The 18,441-nt window shown below is 41.3% G+C and overlaps 1 protein-coding gene across 2 annotated transcripts in view; it reads left to right on the top strand.

Moving 5' to 3' along the window:
• dlgap4 (DLG associated protein 4) overlaps positions 1–18,441 on the top strand; it is a 459,488-nt gene that overhangs the window by 241,541 nt on the left and 199,506 nt on the right. For both annotated transcript variants that reach the window (XM_062978819.1, XM_062978818.1), the window contains exon 3: positions 17,632–17,754. The gene's annotated coding sequence lies outside the window, so the exon portion shown is untranslated. The remainder of the gene's footprint in view (positions 1–17,631; positions 17,755–18,441) is intronic.

Raw genomic sequence — 18,441 nt, 5'->3', positions numbered from 1 at the left:
AAATTTCTGCAGAAAAAAACCCCTATTTTTTAATTTAAAAGATATTTTTGTGCCAAAAAAAAAAACCTGGACAAAAGCAGGTGTTCTCCTCCAAAGAGAAAGAAAATCCAAAGTGTTTTTAGATATTACAATAGGGAGTGGGGAGGAAAGGAATGATGCACAGGAACATTTGTGTTTTCACACAACAGGAAGAAAACTAGGGTAAGAATAAGAATGAAATAATAAAGGATTTTTCACTCCTTTCTGAATTCTGACCTTTCCGCTTTGTTGTGCACTATTGTGCTGAATTTATTTCTGTTACTGTCTTTACTCTCTTACTTTGTACCTCAAATATCAATACAAAACATAATGCCCAATCAGAAAAGGTATTTTTTCTCTCTGCAGTAATCTGCAGTAATTCCATTTAGACTGGAAGTCGATGCAATGGCTTTAGTCCATTTTATAACATGCAAGTAATGGGATTGCAATACTAAACTTGGTAGGGATGGAGAAAGTTAAGTTTTCTTTATGTGCTCCTGGACTCTCCCGCCACCCCAAAAAAAGGAGAAAAATCATCAAAAAGATGAACACAAAACAGTTAAAATGCAACAACTTGGTTATATTTCCACACAGGTACACATACATACACACAAAAGTGAAACTAATCAACAAAACTTCTCACACACTATTGGATGTTCTTTATCCCTTATTAGTATATTCCATTTAAATGACACTTTTGATAGCTTTCACACTTCTATTTTTATATCACTCTACTAATCCATAAATTCTACAGTTGACAAATCCTCTAACATTGCTGTGAAATGTAATAAACTGAGCACTTTTGTCTCCCTACAATTTTGTTGGAGATTTTTCTGATCAGTTTTAGTACCATCAAGCCTTCCCTTTTCTCCTAGCTTTCCTGCAAGCTTACAGTAGGCTCTATCTGCAGAATAATCTTGTAAAGGAAGGAATGACCAGCCCAAGTTCATTGAATGGACTCTTCTTTTTCTTCATTTTCTTTTCTCCTCCTCCTCCTCGTCTCAGTATTAGTAGGCCTCATAAACAAGACTCAGTAACTTCAGTAATGAAAAGCTTTCCAGTAAAAATTATTCTGATTCAACTAAAAACTGCAATTTTCATTTTCAATTACAAAGTACAACTGTACCAATGGAAGAACTACTCAAAACATATGGGCCAAAATTACTATTATTAATTTCATTGTTAATATTACTTAGCTACCTAGTTTTGTCACATTTCAACTTAGCAAATTATGGACCTGCAGCAGGCCAGTGGGGCAAAATGAACAGAATGTCCAGGGGGTTGTGAAGACCAAAGTGTAATTGGAGTGAATTATTTTGATTATTAAATACAGAGGTTTTAAAAATTGAAATTATATTTTAAAAACAAGAAATCATGCCTCTGGGGGCCTTCATAGAAGCCTCAAAAAGGCCAAACTAATGACCAGAAGTGGTATTTTTCTTTCACCTAGTAAGATATCAAGGCTAGGGCATGATGTCCCTGGATTTATGGAAACGATTTCTTAACAATGTGCTCTTGATACTGACCAAATGGTTTACTTGGATTTGGAAGACAGATGTATTTCCAACTTTCATCTTTCCAATATTTGAAACTGTAGTGCTGACTGACCAAGTCCTCTAATGTTTCTTTTAAATAAAGTATGTATTGAGCATGTTGAACAAATGACAAGGGTGTAATTACATTGTCCTCCCTAAGTAAAATGGTTTTTCAAAGACCCAATTTATTATTTATACAATGTCTTATCTTGGCGAATAGTGCATTAAGGGCAGTACTAAGCATAGCATGTTTTTTGTAGTTTACAGAGGAATTGGAATTATTAAATGCTATCTTTTTTTCTTCTTTTAAAGTCATGTAGAGCACACGGTCAATTTTATTGAAGAGTCTCTGTGTGTGTGATGATTGCAGAACTTTGTTATCAGTGAAATTCACTCACAAGGAAATATCAGAAATTTCTTTAATGCTAGATTACTACAAAAAGCAAAGTTATGAATGAGAAAGATATGGGCAAGTTCTCAATTCAGTATCCCCCCAAAAGCCCTACACCCTCAACTCTCAAATGTTTCTCTGTGCAGCCTCCAGGTCTTCCAGTCTGAGCCAGTTCTTCTTATCAGGTTCTTTCCCATGCAGAGCCCCAGATGTTTTCACATTGTTTTCATTCCTCAATCTTGGCTATGAACTCATGGCATGGAGGTGTTCTGGTGTCTTTAAAACACCAGATATGGAGTGTGTATGTTGAGGGAAGTTTTCTCTGTGCCCTTGATTTTGTCCTCCATGTGTTTAGCTGATGCTACAATAGTTCCCACTAGTATGTGCATATTTATGCAAAGGTAGGGGAAGAGGATTGCTTCATTTCAGGTTATTCAAATATAAATATACTAAATTTGTGGTTCTTTTCATATTAATGATGAAAATAAGTTGATGTTTTGAAAACTGAATGTGAGACTCTTAGATTCATCTGTGGAGGTCCAGGACTTTGAGTGCTTAGCTCTTAAAAGACTGCTTCTGAATCTCTGTATATTCAACCCTGTTAGTGCTGAATTAGTATTCAAAACATTCCACCCTTTGGAGAACCCGTTCTTTAAGAAGTACATGGTAGACCTGTTCTTTAAGAAGTGCATGGTACAGTGCAATCCATACTGGAAGTGTCTGTACTTGCTGAAGCTTATTAACAAGTAGTGCAAATAGGGAACCATGTTGTTTTAGTTTCATCCTTTTATGATTCATATTGTTTGTTTCATTTTTTAAAAAAAATATTTTTATTGAGTTTTGCACATGTACATAAAAGGAAAGAAAACGCCATATACATAGAGAGAAAAGGAAAGGAAAAAAAACGTGAGTTTAATAAAAAGTGGTGTAAAAAAAAAAAAAGATAAATACACACAGTTGGGGGGGGGAGTAGGGGGGGGATAGGAAGTGGGGGGGGGAAGGTCGACTTCCACTGCACCCGACGGTAAAGCTTCTTTTCTCCTTTTGAAAACTCATCCATCTTCTCTTCACTTGCTTCTTTGCTGTTGGTGCTTTGGTTTCCACCTCACTGGGTGGGGTGCCGAGTTCCTTGTTTATTTTCAAATCTAATAATTCCTATCTCTTTTTGGTCAATCTTTAATCTATATCCATTTCTTTTATTTATTTGTACCCTTATTTATTCGTTTTAATTCCTTGTATATTTACCTATGAATATATAAATATGTACTTGTTTAGTTCTTATATAATCTTTTAATTATTCATTTGTTTAGAGCTCTTTTTTGTAGTCAGATTGGCCTCTAGATATTTTTCTATTCCTCGCCAGTCCGTTTTTTTCCTTGATCTGCCCTGATTCCTTGCCATTAAGTAAGTCAATCTATCCATATTTTTTATTTCCACCACTTTGATTAACCATTCCTCATTCTTAGGGATTGTTTCTTGTCGCCAATATCTAGCGTATGTTAATCTAGCCGAGGTAGTTAAGTATATCATTAATTTTTCCTCATTTGGGTTTCGGGGTTCATTGAATATTCCTAATAGGTAGAGTTCTGGAGTTTTCCTAATTTTAATATTCATCATTTTTTGTATAATTTCATGTATTTTAGACCAATATTCTCTCGCTTTTTTGCATTCCCACCATGTATGGATGAATGTTCCTTCTTTTACTCCACATTTCCAGCACTTACCATTCCTAGTCTTGTTAATTATTCCTAATTTTTTAGGGGTGAGGTACCATCGGTAGAACATCTTCATCCAGTTCTCTTTTAATTGATATGCGTAGGTATATTTTAGTTTCCTTCCCCAGCACGCTTCCCACTCCTCCATTTGAATTGGTCTTCCCATATCTTTGGCCCATTTACTCATATTGTTTTTTACCTGTTCCATCTCTGTATTCCATTCCAGTAAAATCCTATAAATTTTTGAAATTAGGCGGCCTGTTGTAAATAAAATTCTATCCCATAAATTATTTTTCCCCATAAATCCTTTCACTTTGTCTTTTTTATAATATTCCTTCAGTTGGCCGTATTGTAACCATGTTATCTTTAAATTTTCTGCTTTCAATTCCTCCTGGGATTTTAATCTAAGTTCCGATCCATGTAATTTTATTAATGTTTCGTAATTAGGCCATTGTGACCAACCTAGGAGTCTTCTCTGGACTGCCTCTATGGGTGAAATCCAAATCGGGGTTTTATTGTACATTCTTAATTTATATTTATCCCACGTTTTTATAAGTGTCGATCTAATAAAATGATTGCCAAAGTTTTTTTCTATTTTAATTTTGTCATACCATAAATATGAGTGCCAGCCTACTCTTAAATCAAAACCCTCTACTGTCAGAATTCTTTTATTTTCCAATTGCATCCAATCCTTTATCCAAATTAGGTTGCAGGCTTCATAATAAGTCTTCAAATCAGGCATTGCGAAGCCGCCTCTTCTTTTATCGTCAATTAAATTAATCCTTTTTATTCGGGGTTTTTTACCCTGCCAAATAAATCTACTCAAATCTTTATTCCATGTTGTAAAAATTTTCTGGCTTCTTAATATAGGCAGACATTGGAATAAAAATAACATTTTCGGTAGGATATTCATTTTTACCGCTGAGATTCTACCCATTAGGGAGATGTTTAAGTTATTCCAATTTTCTAAGTCCATTTTTATATTTTTCCAGGTTTTTTCATAATTGTTTTTTAATAATTGGGAGTTTTTTGAAGAGATGTATATTCCCAGGTATTTAATTTTGGGTGTTATTTCAATGCCTAATTTTTCTGATATCAACTTCTGTTTTGCCTTATTAATATTTTTTGCGAGGGCCTTTGTTTTATTCATGTTAATCATTAAGCCTGCGACTTCTCCATATTCTTTGATAATCGAAAACCATTTTTCTCCCTTCTTTGCTGGGTCTCCTATAAAACAAATAATATCGTCTGCATATGCTTGTATCTTATATTGTACTCCTTGGATGGTTGTTCCTTGTAGTTCCTCATTCGATCTTATATTAATTAATAGGGTCTCTAGGGTCATTATAAAGATTAGGGGCGACAGGGGACACCCCTGCCGTGTTCCCTTTCCAATTTCCAACTCTTCTGTTACCTTCCCGTTTACCATGATTTTTGCTTTTTGTCTCTGATATATGGCCTCAATTGAGTTTTGAAGGTGATAGCCCATATCAAGTTCTTGTATTAACAATTTAAAATAGTCCCAGTTTACCCTGTCGAAAGCCTTCTCGGCGTCCACGGCCAGGAGTAATACCTCCTGTTGATTTTGAGATTCGTGATATTCTAATAAGTCTACTACTAGTCTTATATTATCCTTGATGTTTCTATTTGGTAGGAAGCCGGATTGCTCTTCCTTTATCCATTTTTTTAAAAATATTTTTAATCTTTCTGCAATTATATTGGAAAAAATTTGTAATCTACATTCAATAACGATATAGGTCTATAATTTTTTATATCTTCTGGGTCAGAGTTTTCCTTATGTATTACGGTGATCAGGGCCTCCTTCCATGAGTCTGGCATCTTTCCTTTTTCTCTTATTTCATTCATTATTTTGAGCAGATATGGTGTTAACTCTCCCTCGAATACCTTATAGTAAATTGCCGTCAGGCCATCTGGGCCTGGCGATTTTGAGCTGTCTAGTTTCCTAATTGCTGCTTGAATTTCTTTTTTAGAAATTTCTTTATTGAGATCTTCTCTCTCCTTTTCCGTGATTTTTTGTAATTTTAACTTCCCTAGATAACCTGTTATCTTTTCTTTTTCTATCGGGTCTTTCCCATATAATAGTTTATAATATTGTGCAAATTGTTTTAAGATATCTTCCTCCAGATAATGGTATTTTCCCCCTGTTTTTATTCTTTTTATATATGTTGCTTCTTTCCTTTTCCTTAATTTCCTAGAAAGCCATCTACCTGGTTTGTTTGCCGATTCAAAATGGGTCTGTTTAATATAGTTCATTTGCTTGGCTCTCTCTTCTAAATCAAAGTATTCTCTCTTTTTTTGTGTCATCTCTAATCTTAGCAACAAGTTTGAGTCCCTAGGTTTCCTTTTAAGTTCTTTTTCAATTTTTGCTATTTCTTCCATTATTATTTTAATTTGTTTTTGTTTTTCTCTTTTTTTCCAAATTCCCTGTTCTATTAGATAGCCTCTCATAGTAGCTTTGCTGGCATCCCATACAATGTGGAGGGGTGTTTCTTGGTTATCATTTATTTTAAAAAATTCTTCCAGAAGAACCCTATTTTTTTCTATATCCTCTTTCCTTTTCAGAAGATTACTGTCCAATTTCCATCTCCAGTGTTTTTCCTTCTTATTTAATGTTACTTCTATGGGGTTATGATCTGTATCTGTCCTTGGTAGTATCTTAATATTTTGAACTAAGGGGGAAAGGGATTTGGAGGTCCATACCATATCTATGCGGGACCAGCTTTTGTTTTTTGCTGAGTAAAAGGTGTAATCTTTTTCCTCGCCATGGTGTGTCCTCCACACATCATCTAAATCGTACTCTTCTTTAAAATTTCTGAAGTCCTTTGATAAGAGTCCTTTAAATTTCTTGTCCCTGCTGTTTCTCCCCGGATTTCTATCAATTTCACAGTTCATCACCCCATTGAAATCTCCCATTAAAATTATCTTGTCAAATTCCTTATCTTGTATTAATTCCTTCAGTTTTTTCACAAATTTGGATTTAGGCTCATTTGGAGCGTAGATATTTATCACTAATATTCTTAAATTTTCAGTATTAATAATAATTCCCAGTATTCTACCCTCCGTATCTTTAAAAGATTGTTGAGCTTCTAATTTGGGACTAACATAAGTTACTACTCCTCTTTTTTTTTTGTATGTCTGAAGAATAAAATTCCTTACCTAATTTTGGTTGCGATAAAAGTTCTGCTTGGTCCCGCCTTATATGTGTCTCCTGGAAAGATATTATGTCATAATCTGATTTTTTAAGGGGGTTATAAATTTTATTTCTTTTTTGGGGGGAGTTTAGTCCATTCACATTACAACAATAAATCTTCAGGTGTCTTCTCATAGTATTTCTTCTCTTTTTTCACCTTCCATTGTCTCTTCTTCCTTTTCAGAGAGTGTTATATGGTTATCCTCCTCCTCTAGATCCTCTTCTTCTGTCCTGTCTTCCTCCTCCTCCTCCTCCTGAGTAGTTTGGTCTTTCTTTACATTAGTACGGTGTTCTGGGAAGTATTGGTCGTCTGTCTTCTTTTTGAATATCTCTGTACACGGTCTAAAGTTTTTTGAGTATTCCTCTTCCTCCGATTTCTCTTCCTCTTCTAATTCTTTCTTCAATTTTTTATAAAAGATTTTTGCTTTTGCCTCTGATGTAATCCAATATTTCTCTCCCTTATATGTGGTCATTAACCCCTCTGTCTTTTCCCATCTGAATCTTATTTTATGCTTTTTTAATTCATCTGCTAGGAATTGATATTTTCTTCTTCTGTTGAGGGTCTCCGTTGGGTATTCTTTCAAAATCACTATTTTCTCTCCTTTGAAGGATATTAATTTCATGTTGTTTATTTTTAAAATTTCATCCTGTATATCTTTTTTGTGAAGTTCACTATCACGTCTCTTGGTGTCTTGTTCTTTTTTACATAATTTGTATTTATTCTATAGATTCTATCCGTTCTATCTTCCGCTTTGTCCGTTGAACAGTTTAGGATGTTTGCTATGATTTCAATTATGATTCTTCTTATATTTTCCTTCCCCTCCTCCCAAACGTTGCGAAATCTTAGTTGGTATTCTAGCTCTTTTGCCTCGAACTGTTCTTGTCTTGATTTGATTTTGCCCGTCTCCAAATCCAACTGTTGTACTTCCTTACGTAATTTGTCCTGTGAGTTTCTGATTTCAGCCTTCTCTTGTTTTAAATCTTTTAATTCTTGATTTATTGTCCCTATTTCCTGCTTCATTATTCTTAACTCTTCTTTAATTTCCTTCTTAAAATCTAACATTTGTTCTTGCGCTAACTTTTGATAGGCGTCCTGCTTCTCTTGCATTCTCTGCAGTTCTTTCAGAATTGAATCCGTCATGTCTCTTATGCTAGGCTCCTCCGAAATGGATGACCTTTTTTGCTGTAACTTAGGTTCTTTATTGTCTCTGTCTCTTAATTTGTATGCCATTTTCTCTTTGATTTGATTTAATTTGATTTAATTTGCCTTCTCAGTAGATTCAGGAGTCTGGATCTCTTTATTTGAAACTTTATTTAAACTTTATTTAACTTCTCCAATAAATTGCTTTCCAGAAGATCTCCTTAAGATAAATGTTTTACTGCCTCTCCCCTCACTAATCTGATTCCCTGGGGATAACAAATGCAACAACCCCTACACCTTCTCGCAGCCCTGGCTTTGCCTCCTCCGTTCTTTATCACAGCCCCCTCTCTGGGAGTTCGTTAGTCTTTCCTTTGCTGCTCTTCCTTTCCCTCACTTCAACAAACTTCCTGGTTCTTTGCTCTGTTTAATTGTAATGTTATTATTTTTATTGTTGATTGTTTCTGACCACACAATCCTTCCTCCGGGGGGGTTGCCTTCCTATCTTTCCTTTCCTTTTCCGTTTTACCCCAGTCCTCTCGCTCTTCTCCTCCCCTCGCGGTGTGTAACTGTGATGACTCATGGGCCTTGTAGTCCTGCTCATGACATTGTAATGCCTGATGAAGAAGAAAACTTGGGTTTTTTACCTTCCCAGTCAGAACTGGAATCTTCTCAGCCAGATCTTTCCCAGGCAGATCTGGGAACCTTGCACCTGCAAGAAAGTTGTGACCCAGAAGTATGTCAAACAAACCCTGAGCCTACATCTCCCGTGTTCTCTCGCCATGAGTTTTGTAAACAACAGAGGGGTTTGGAAGCAGCTTCGCGCAGGAGTGCGAGGATAGCAGCTAAGAATGTACCCAATTAAGTCTGCTTTTCGTGAGAATCTTTAAGGAGTCAGACATCTAGTCTCAGAGTTTAGCTTTCGTTTCTGGTTCCCAGAGAACTGCTTCGGCGGGAAAGTTAGACTCTATATAGGTGTTTTACCCGCGTAGTAACTTCGCGGAGTCAATTCGTCAGCCTCCGGAGCGAGTTGTGTCTGGACAGCGCGCTCCGATTCAAGCCTCGTTCCTGCTCAAGCCTTGCCTTGTTTCCAGCCTTCGTTCCTGTTTCCCAGCCTTTGTTTACCTACGGATCTTGCCTTGTTTCCCAGGACTAACCCTTGCCTTGTTTCACGGATTTTACCAAGTTATTCCACGGACCTTGTTCTTGTTCCTCGTTACCTTGTTCCACGTTTCAAGCCTTGTTTCAAGTATCAAGTTATTTCCTAGCCTTGCTCAAGCTCATGGACTAAAGGACCTTGTCATCTCCCCTCACTTTGCCTGGCAAAGTGAGTGTTTCGGTTATTGGATTACAACTTTGGGCCTTAATATTTCATATTGGACATTGTTTCTTTGGACTAATTTTGACCTTTCCTGAAAGGTCTGCTTCTGGACTAACTTTTACATTTGCTTTTACTAACTTTATATATTTCCTTAATAAAGATATTAGATAGAATCTGGCCTCTGCGTATGGTTATTGGTGCTCTGTAGCCTGGGTCGTGACAGTTTGACTCCGCCTCCCTAAGCACCAATTAACCTCGGCCAGAATGTCTACCGGAGCCGGACCTGGACCGGGCGGCCAGCCGATTACCTACACCATCGACAAGGATGAGGTGGACCGAATCCGTGATAAGCTCAATGCACAGGATGGGGAAATAAAGGGTTTGAAGGAACGCGGAATCCGTCTTCCGGCCATGGCGTTGCCAACCAAGTTTACTGGAGAAGCTTCTAAGGTTCATGTTTTCCGTCGCCAATGCCAAGCTTATCTAGAGGCCCGTGATGCCGAGTTTCCCCAGGAAGACATCAAGGTGGCGTGGATTTACAGTCTCCTAGACGGGCCAGCGGCTAACTGGGCGACGGCTCTGTTCGACCAAGCCTCCCCACATCTAAGGTCAGCGCAACATTTCTTGGACCACCTTAAGGCGACCTGGGGAATCGAGGACAATTTGGAGGCCGCCGGGCACAAACTCCGCCGCCTCTTCCAAGGAGACAGACCCATGTCTCAGTACATAGCCGAGTTCCGAGTGCTGGCCCACAACACCGGCTGGAACGATGTTGCCCTCAGAGGACAATTTCGGGAGGGTCTCAACATTGAAATGCTGGAGGAAATCTCCAAGGTGCATCCTCCCCAAACGCTGGAAGCACTCATCGATCAATGTTTACGGGCTGAAGTCATGATTGCCAACAGAAAACAGTGGGTCCGAGGCCAGAGCGGTAGAGCTGGGGCAAAACCCTCCGCTCCCGCCAGCGTTCAGCCGCGTCCAGTGTGGAGACCCCCACCACCATCCCCATACCCCAGAGGGAGCGAGGAGGTGCCAATGCAGTTGGGCAATGTGCGTCCCAGATTAGACGCCGCCGAGAAGGCCCGCCGCCAACGCCTAAATCTCTGCTGGTATTGCGGGAATGGGGGCCACTTCGCCAGAGAGTGCCCAGCCAAAGGGAAGCCTGCCGCCCGTCTTGCGGCGGCGTCCTCCACGGAGACGAAGGCGTCTGAGGCGGCTGGCACACAGCCGGCGGGGGAAGCCAACGACCGGGCGTAGAGAGGCTCGCCAACCCGGTCAAGAAACCCGTTCAAGAGCCGCCAACCGGGGTCCTGTTCCTTCTAGTGGTCACCTTATGGTCAGCAAAAAGGGGACCCGTCATGATCCACGCCATGATAGACTCAGGAGCTACCAACAATTTCATTGATAGAGAGTATGCCGACTCTCTGGGATTACAATATCATGACTTCAAGAATGCCCGTGTGGTGCAAGCCATTGATGGTCGCCCTCTCAAGACGGGCCCCGTAAGCCAGTGGTCGGAACCCACCAGGATGTGGATAAGGGAACATATGGAAGAGATTTCCTTCTTTGTTACTGAGGTTCCCCATTTCCCTGTGATTTTGGGGATTCCATGGCTGACACTTCACGACCCAAACATCTCCTGGTCCAACAGAGAACTGCAGTTTGCTTCAAAGTACTGCCAAAATCATTGCCTCGTAGCCAAGGTCTGCCATGCCACAGACACCGAGCCCATTATCACCTTGCCCAAGAAGTACTCCGAGTATTGGGATGTATTCAATGAAAAAGAAGCCGAAAGGTTACCCCCACATAGACCTTATGACTGTGCCATTGACTTGGTGGAGGGGGCCCCGATCCCGCGAGGGCATCTCTACTCCCTGACTGAACCAGAGCAAGAAGCTCTCAGGGAATTCATAGAGACAAACCTTCGCAAGGGATTCATCAGACCCTCTCAATCCCCAGCCGCCTCCCCAGTGATGTTTGTGAAGAAGAAGTCAGGGGAATTACGCTTGGTGGTGGACTACAGAGCATTGAATAATATCACCAAGCGGAACAGCTACCCCCTGCCCTTAATCTCGGATCTACTAGACCGACTTCGAGGAGCCAAGGTTTACACCAAGCTGGATCTTCGGGGAGCTTACAACTTAGTTCGCATCAGAGAAGGGGACGAGTGGAAGACCGCCTTCCAGACTAAATTCGGATTATTCGAGTCCCGAGTTATGAATTATGGATTATGCGGAGCTCCCGCAACGTTCCAACACTTTGTCAATGACATTTTCCAGGACTATCTAGATAGGTTCTTGATAATCTACCTGGACGATTTTTTGGTGTTTTCTAGATCACAATCAGAACATGAGAACCACGTCAAAATGGTGTTACAACGATTGCGGGATCATGGACTTTATGCCAAGCTGGAAAAATGCGCTTTTGATCTACAAGAGGTAGATTTCCTTGGATACCGTATCTCGCCTCTAGGGCTCTCCATGGATCCAGCCAAGGTTTCCGCAGTATTGGAATGGCGGGCGCCAACTAACAAGAAGGAGGTGCAGCGATTCTTGGGGTTCGCGAACTACTACCGCAAGTTCATTCCAGATTTTGCCCGCTGGTCTGACCCAATCACTAGCTGCATCCGTGGAAAACGGCCCTTCCGCTGGACTGATCAAGCAGAGAAAGGGTTCCAGCAACTAAAGAAATTATTCACATCCCAGCCAATCCTTCAGCATCCAGATCCTGAAACCCTTTTTGTGGTGCAAGCGGACGCCTCTGATGTGGCAATTGGGGCTGTGCTCCTACAACCGGTGGGAGATCACCTTCATCCTTGTGCTTATTATTCTCGTCAACTAACCGCACCAGAGAGGAACTATACCATTTGGGAAAAAGAACTATTAGCCATAAAGGCAGCTTTTGAAACTTGGAGACATTGGCTAGAAGGGGCCAAATTTCCCATTGAAGTCCACACTGATCATCGGAATCTAGAACATCTAAGAACTGCCCGCAAGCTAAATCAAAGGCAGCAACGTTGGGCTTTATTCTTTGAACGTTTCAACTTCCAGATTCATTATGTGACCCCAGCCCAAACCAAGCAAGCAGACGCCCTGTCACGTAAACCGGAATACACTGCAGGACGCAAGGAGACCTTTGAATCCCAACTACTACAACCCGAGAACTTTGCCACGCTCACAGTGGGGAACACCAAATCCACTCCCATTGATTCAACTCCCCCTAATCCAGGGCCCATCTGTGCTCAAGAAAGCAGGGCTAGTCAGCAAGCAGATGCCTGGGCGCAGGACCAACTTCGTCAAGGTCTGCACTTTCCCTTTTCGCTTAAAGATGGACTGCTTTGCTATAGAAATCATGTTTATATCCCACCCGGACCGGGCAGGGAAAAAGTACTTCGTCTGTGTCATGACTGCAAACCAGCAGGGCATTTCGGACTATTTAAAACCATGCATTTGATCCTAAGAGATTTCTGGTGGCCCAAGATCCGCAAGGATGTGGAAAAATATGTTAACACCTGCCCAGTATGCCAGCGCTCCAAGATAAGAAGGGAGAAGCCCTCAGGGCTTCTACACCCCCTTCCTAACCCATCTCGCCCATGGGAAATAATTTCTGCGGATTTTATCACTGACTTACCACCTTCCTGTGGATTCACCACGATCCTAGTGGTGGTGGACCTTTTCACCAAGTTAGCCCATTTCATTCCCTGTGAAGGTCTTCCCACGGCCCAAGAGACTGCAGATTTATTCCTCCAACATGTTTTCAGACTACATGGATTGCCCAAGAGTTTGGTCACAGACCGTGGATCCCAATTCACCTCTCGTTTCTGGAAGGCACTACAAAAACTATTGGGCATAGACTCTCGTTTATCTTCAGCTCACCATCCCCAAACGGATGGGCAAACGGAGCGCACCAATGCCACTTTGGAACAATACCTTCGCTGTTATGTGAACTACCAGCAGGACAATTGGGCTTCTCTGTTACCACTGTCGGAATTTGCCTACAACAATGGAGTCCAGGCTTCTACAAAAGAAACGCCGTTCTTTGCAAACTACGGCTTCCATCCACGTTTCTTTCCCCCTGTCATTGAAACTTCAGAAGTTCCCGCAGCAGAAGATTGGCTGCAGGAACTCACAGCGGTGCAACAACTTTTGCTCCAGCAACTGGAACAAGCCAAGGAGGACTATAAACGTCACGCGGACAAACATCGCCAGCCGGGCCCCGAAATCAAGGTAGGAGATCGGGTTTTTCTGTCCACTCGCTTTTTGCCCTCCCACCGCCCTTGCCGGAAGTTAGATGCCCGTTTCATTGGCCCCTATCCAGTGGTGGCGCAATTAAACCCCGTGACTTTCAAACTCCAACTTCCACGTTCAATGCGCATTCACCCAGTGTTTCACCGCTCCCTGCTCCTTCCGGCGGATGGTGTGCGGCCAGATGTAGACCGGCCGGCCCCCGTCCCTATTTTGGTGGATGGGGAGGACGAGTTCGAGGTTCAGGACATTTTAGATTCTCGCTTTCACCGCCGCCGCCTGCAATATCTCATTGACTGGGTGGGTTTTGGCCCTGAGGAACGCTCTTGGGAAGACGCCTCCACAGTCCATGCTCCTGATCTAACCCGTCGCTTTCATCAAACCTATCCCGCCAAGCCACGACCTCGCGCCTCGGGGAGAGAGTCCCAGTTTGGGAGGGGCCTTGAGGAGGGGGATAGTGTGATGACTCATGGGCCTTGTAGTCCTGCTCATGACATTGTAATGCCTGATGAAGAAGAAAACTTGGGTTTTTTACCTTCCCAGTCAGAACTGGAATCTTCTCAGCCAGATCTTTCCCAGGCAGATCTGGGAACCTTGCACCTGCAAGAAAGTTGTGACCCAGAAGTATGTCAAACAAACCCTGAGCCTACATCTCCCGTGTTCTCTCGCCATGAGTTTTGTAAACAACAGAGGGGTTTGGAAGCAGCTTCGCGCAGGAGTGCGAGGATAGCAGCTAAGAATGTACCCAATTAAGTCTGCTTTTCGTGAGAATCTTTAAGGAGTCAGACATCTGGTCTCAGAGTTTAGCTTTCGTTTCTGGTTCCCAGAGAACTGCTTCGGCGGGAAAGTTAGACTCTATATAGGTGTTTTACCCGCGTAGTAACTTCGCGGAGTCAATTCGTCAGCCTCCGGAGCGAGTTGTGTCTGGACAGCGCGCTCCGATTCAAGCCTCGTTCCTGCTCAAGCCTTGCCTTGTTTCCAGCCTTCGTTCCTGTTTCCCAGCCTTTGTTTACCTACGGATCTTGCCTTGTTTCCCAGGACTAACCCTTGCCTTGTTTCACGGATTTTACCAAGTTATTCCACGGACCTTGTTCTTGTTCCTCGTTACCTTGTTCCACGTTTCAAGCCTTGTTTCAAGTATCAAGTTATTTCCTAGCCTTGCTCAAGCTCATGGACTAAAGGACCTTGTCATCTCCCCTCACTTTGCCTGGCAAAGTGAGTGTTTCGGTTATTGGATTACAACTTTGGGCCTTAATATTTCATATTGGACATTGTTTCTTTGGACTAATTTTGACCTTTCCTGAAAGGTCTGCTTCTGGACTAACTTTTACATTTGCTTTTACTAACTTTATATATTTCCTTAATAAAGATATTAGATAGAATCTGGCCTCTGCGTATGGTTATTGGTGCTCTGTAGCCTGGGTCGTGACAGTAACAGAACTTCCTTCCTCTCTCGTCTCTTTGTCTTTCCTCCACTTTCCAAGCTGCCGTTCGGCAAGCCCTGCCTCCGAGACTCTCCTTATCTTATCTTTCCAGGAACAGCGTTTCCAAGGTCAGTGGGTTGTCGTCGCCATTTTCGTTCTCTTTTTCTTTGTATATTTTGTATGTTTTGTCTGTTTTGTAAAGTTATTGATCCTCCGGTTTTTAGTGTCTTTACAATATAACTTAATAATTTAAATACCTTCAACCGTTAGTTGCTCCAAACTTTTAAGTTAGGCTTTAAACCGCCCAGCCAACTCTTTCTCAATTCGGGTACTTATTCTTTATTGTCCTGTTTATTATTAAAATGTTTTTTTCCCAAGTCCAAGGTTCTCTTTAATTAAATTGCTAGACCTCTTTCTTCTTTTTCTCTTGCTCCTCTATCCCCAACGAGCCCCCGGCATTCCCGCCACTCCTATTTTCTTATTTCTTATTTCCTCTTTCTTCCTCAATGCTCCAGATTTGGTCTCATTAGTTTTATTTCCAAATAGTGTAATATAGTATAGTCAAACGATGTTTTTTACCCGTCAGTGCAGTTCCTTCTTCCTCTAGTCTCTCTTCTTTCTCTTCTCTTCTCCAATTCTTAAGTTTTGATGTGTGTGAGGCTGGGGAGAGTACCGCGCCGCCCTTCACAAGGTGCAAGCCGGCTCGCCTAATCGTGGTTTGCCTTTCCCTGTGGCTTCCTAGTCCCGGGTCTTACTGGAGGATCTCCCTTGAGGGGGGAACCCCACTGTAGACCTTCGGGGGGTGCCGTGAGATACGCTGTCTCCTTGTATCAATCCACAAAGGAGAGGGAGCCAAAGCTCTACCCAACTGCTGTTCTTAGGCTGGTCCTTACCGAAGAGCTCGAAGGACCCGACTCCCCGCCATATTCCACACACCGGAAGTCAGCCCAGGGCGTTCTTGTTTCATATTTTTGAACTGAGTATGTGAAACTGTCCTAATTTGCTATCATTATTTTAAATGTAAATATATATATATCTCCTTCTCCCCCAACGTAGAGTTGAGACACTTGTTTTTCCAGATCTGGATATGTATCCAGCAGAAAAATGGTGGCTAGTCCAGCGGGTTTTCTTGCTAGATTGGAACCTGCATTTCCCATATACCTACTACATCAGCATTATAAATATATGCCAGCTTTGCCTGCAGTGTGCAAAGGAATATCATGCTTTCTTTCTTGTCCCATTTTTGCTATGTTCTTCTTTGAAACCTTGTATCTTTTGCCCATCTGGCATCAAAGATATAATGCTCTCTCAGAGCAGTTGTTACCTTGGGTGCCTAGGGGTGATACAGGACTAACTCAAACTACATTTTCTTCCTGAGGGTTCTTTTCTGAGCCTGCAATTCATCTAAGCAGTGGTCCCCACCCAGATGTTCTGAGACTTTGGGCATGCCATGCCCCTTACCCATGATTTTCTCTGTTTTCCACATTATGAGGAAAGCTAGGCAAACAAATTATGTAAGAATAGGAGTCCAGGCTCTGCTAGAATCAGCAGCTGTTTGGAAAAGGACCAGGGGAATTTATACCATCTCTGGCCTCTCACTGTGGGCTATGCTCTCCATCTGCTCTTGAATTCTGCAAGCTGATTTAGACTGCGGCATTGCTGATGTTTGCTTCTAAGCTGGATGCATAGCAAAGGATGAAAACAGGACCATTTGGATGTTTTTGAGTTTGCTAACCCTTTTTTATAGCCTAGTACTTTGGAAGCCATCCCTGCATCTGTCCTCAAATAGAAAATACATGTTAAACCAGAAGCAGAATATTTTATAAAAATGTCTGCATTTTTAAAGGATGTGGTACTTTTGGTCTTTTGCAGAATATAGCTATGCTTGATTTAGATGCATGTCCATGAAAGGCTTTTAAATGGAATGTGATGCCCTCAGATATGAAGAAAGATCATAGCCTGGTGGTAAAGCATACATGCTTTTCATGCAGAAGGTCTTGAGTTCAGTTGCTGGCATCTTCAAGTAGGAGATCTATTCCTGGCATCTTACCAGCTTGGAAAGTCTTCTCACTGAAAAACAGGGGAGCAGCTGACTTTGCCTTCCACAACCTGGCCTTCTTCAGATGTGGCGGCCCACAGTGTCTATAATTCCATTACAGGTACTACTTTATGATGGAGAGAGTTGTAAACCAGCACATCTAAAAGACATCATGCAGGGGAAGAATGGTGCATAGATTAAAAGAGAATACGAGTCAATTTAAGGCATTTTTTCTATGTTCCTAATGCTCCAGAACACATATGACCGTACATAAACCTGAACAATTACATTCATGACATGAAGAGATCACCGTTATATCTAACAAACAAGCTAAGATGACAACAAAATCAAAGGAAAGGAGGAGAAAATGCCATGTGACAGAAATTCTAATCAAAGTATATCTTCAAGGAGAAAATGCGACAAAGATATGGGGAGGGGAGAACACTTCAATAAGACTTCTACAATTGACTGTGGAAGCCTCACTAACCTTTCCTCTACTGTTGTCATATGCTCCCCTTGAAAAAGAACCATTGTCCAAAACCGTGTCAGATTTGTTTCATGTATTTCTCATCTGTTTTCTCCCACTGTTACTCCAGGTACCATAATATGATACCACCAAACTAGAAGAAGAGACCTGTTATATGAGATCAGCATTCATCGTCTAATGTGTTGCTTCCTACCATGGCTACTCAAATGCTTCTGAAAGGTCCACAATCAAGGTATGTTGACAGTGGCTCTCCCTTATTGTTTTCCCTCTATAAATTGTATTTACAGTTGACATAGGCTCCAATAAAATTAATGGGATAGATTTGACATAATTTCAGTGTTAAGACTTCAATAATAAGATCCTAGATTCTTCCAATAGTGAAGGCAATGTTGTATAGGACTTAACCTGCACTTTGAATTTTATCTGGAAATAACCCATTGAGTAGTAAAGTTCTTATAACAAGAGTGCTTCCTGGCACTAATCAACAGTCTACCCACAACATTATGGGCCAGCTAAAGTATTGAAACAATTTTCTAAGAATGACCTGAATTGACTCAACCCTCAGGGTTTTTTAAGTTAGCTCCATTTAAATATTATGAAGTAGGAGCTAGGGTTTGAATAGCTCACAATTTCTCTGTAATTGAGTAGCTACCTAAAGAGAAAATTGGATCCAAAACGTAGAGAAAAGCATGGATATCCTTTGTTTGAACAAAATCAGGATATTAAATAGAAATGACAGATGAAATATTGGTAACGAGATAGTTTGCTCACAAAAATACTTTGTTAGATTGAGTAGGAATTACCATAGTTTAGTTTCCCGTCTTTTAGAAAGCATGAGGTTCTGGTTCTGATTGGGCGCCCACCATTTGCTAGCTTCATCCTTCATTTGCAGTAGCATAAGAAGGATCAGCAGCAGGGT

The sequence above is a fragment of the Anolis carolinensis genome, chromosome 4 (assembly GCF_035594765.1).
Source record: "Anolis carolinensis isolate JA03-04 chromosome 4, rAnoCar3.1.pri, whole genome shotgun sequence".
NCBI lineage: Eukaryota > Metazoa > Chordata > Lepidosauria > Squamata > Dactyloidae > Anolis > Anolis carolinensis.
The sequence above is the reverse complement of the archived record's forward strand: the minus strand, read 5'-3'. Positions and strand labels throughout refer to the sequence as shown.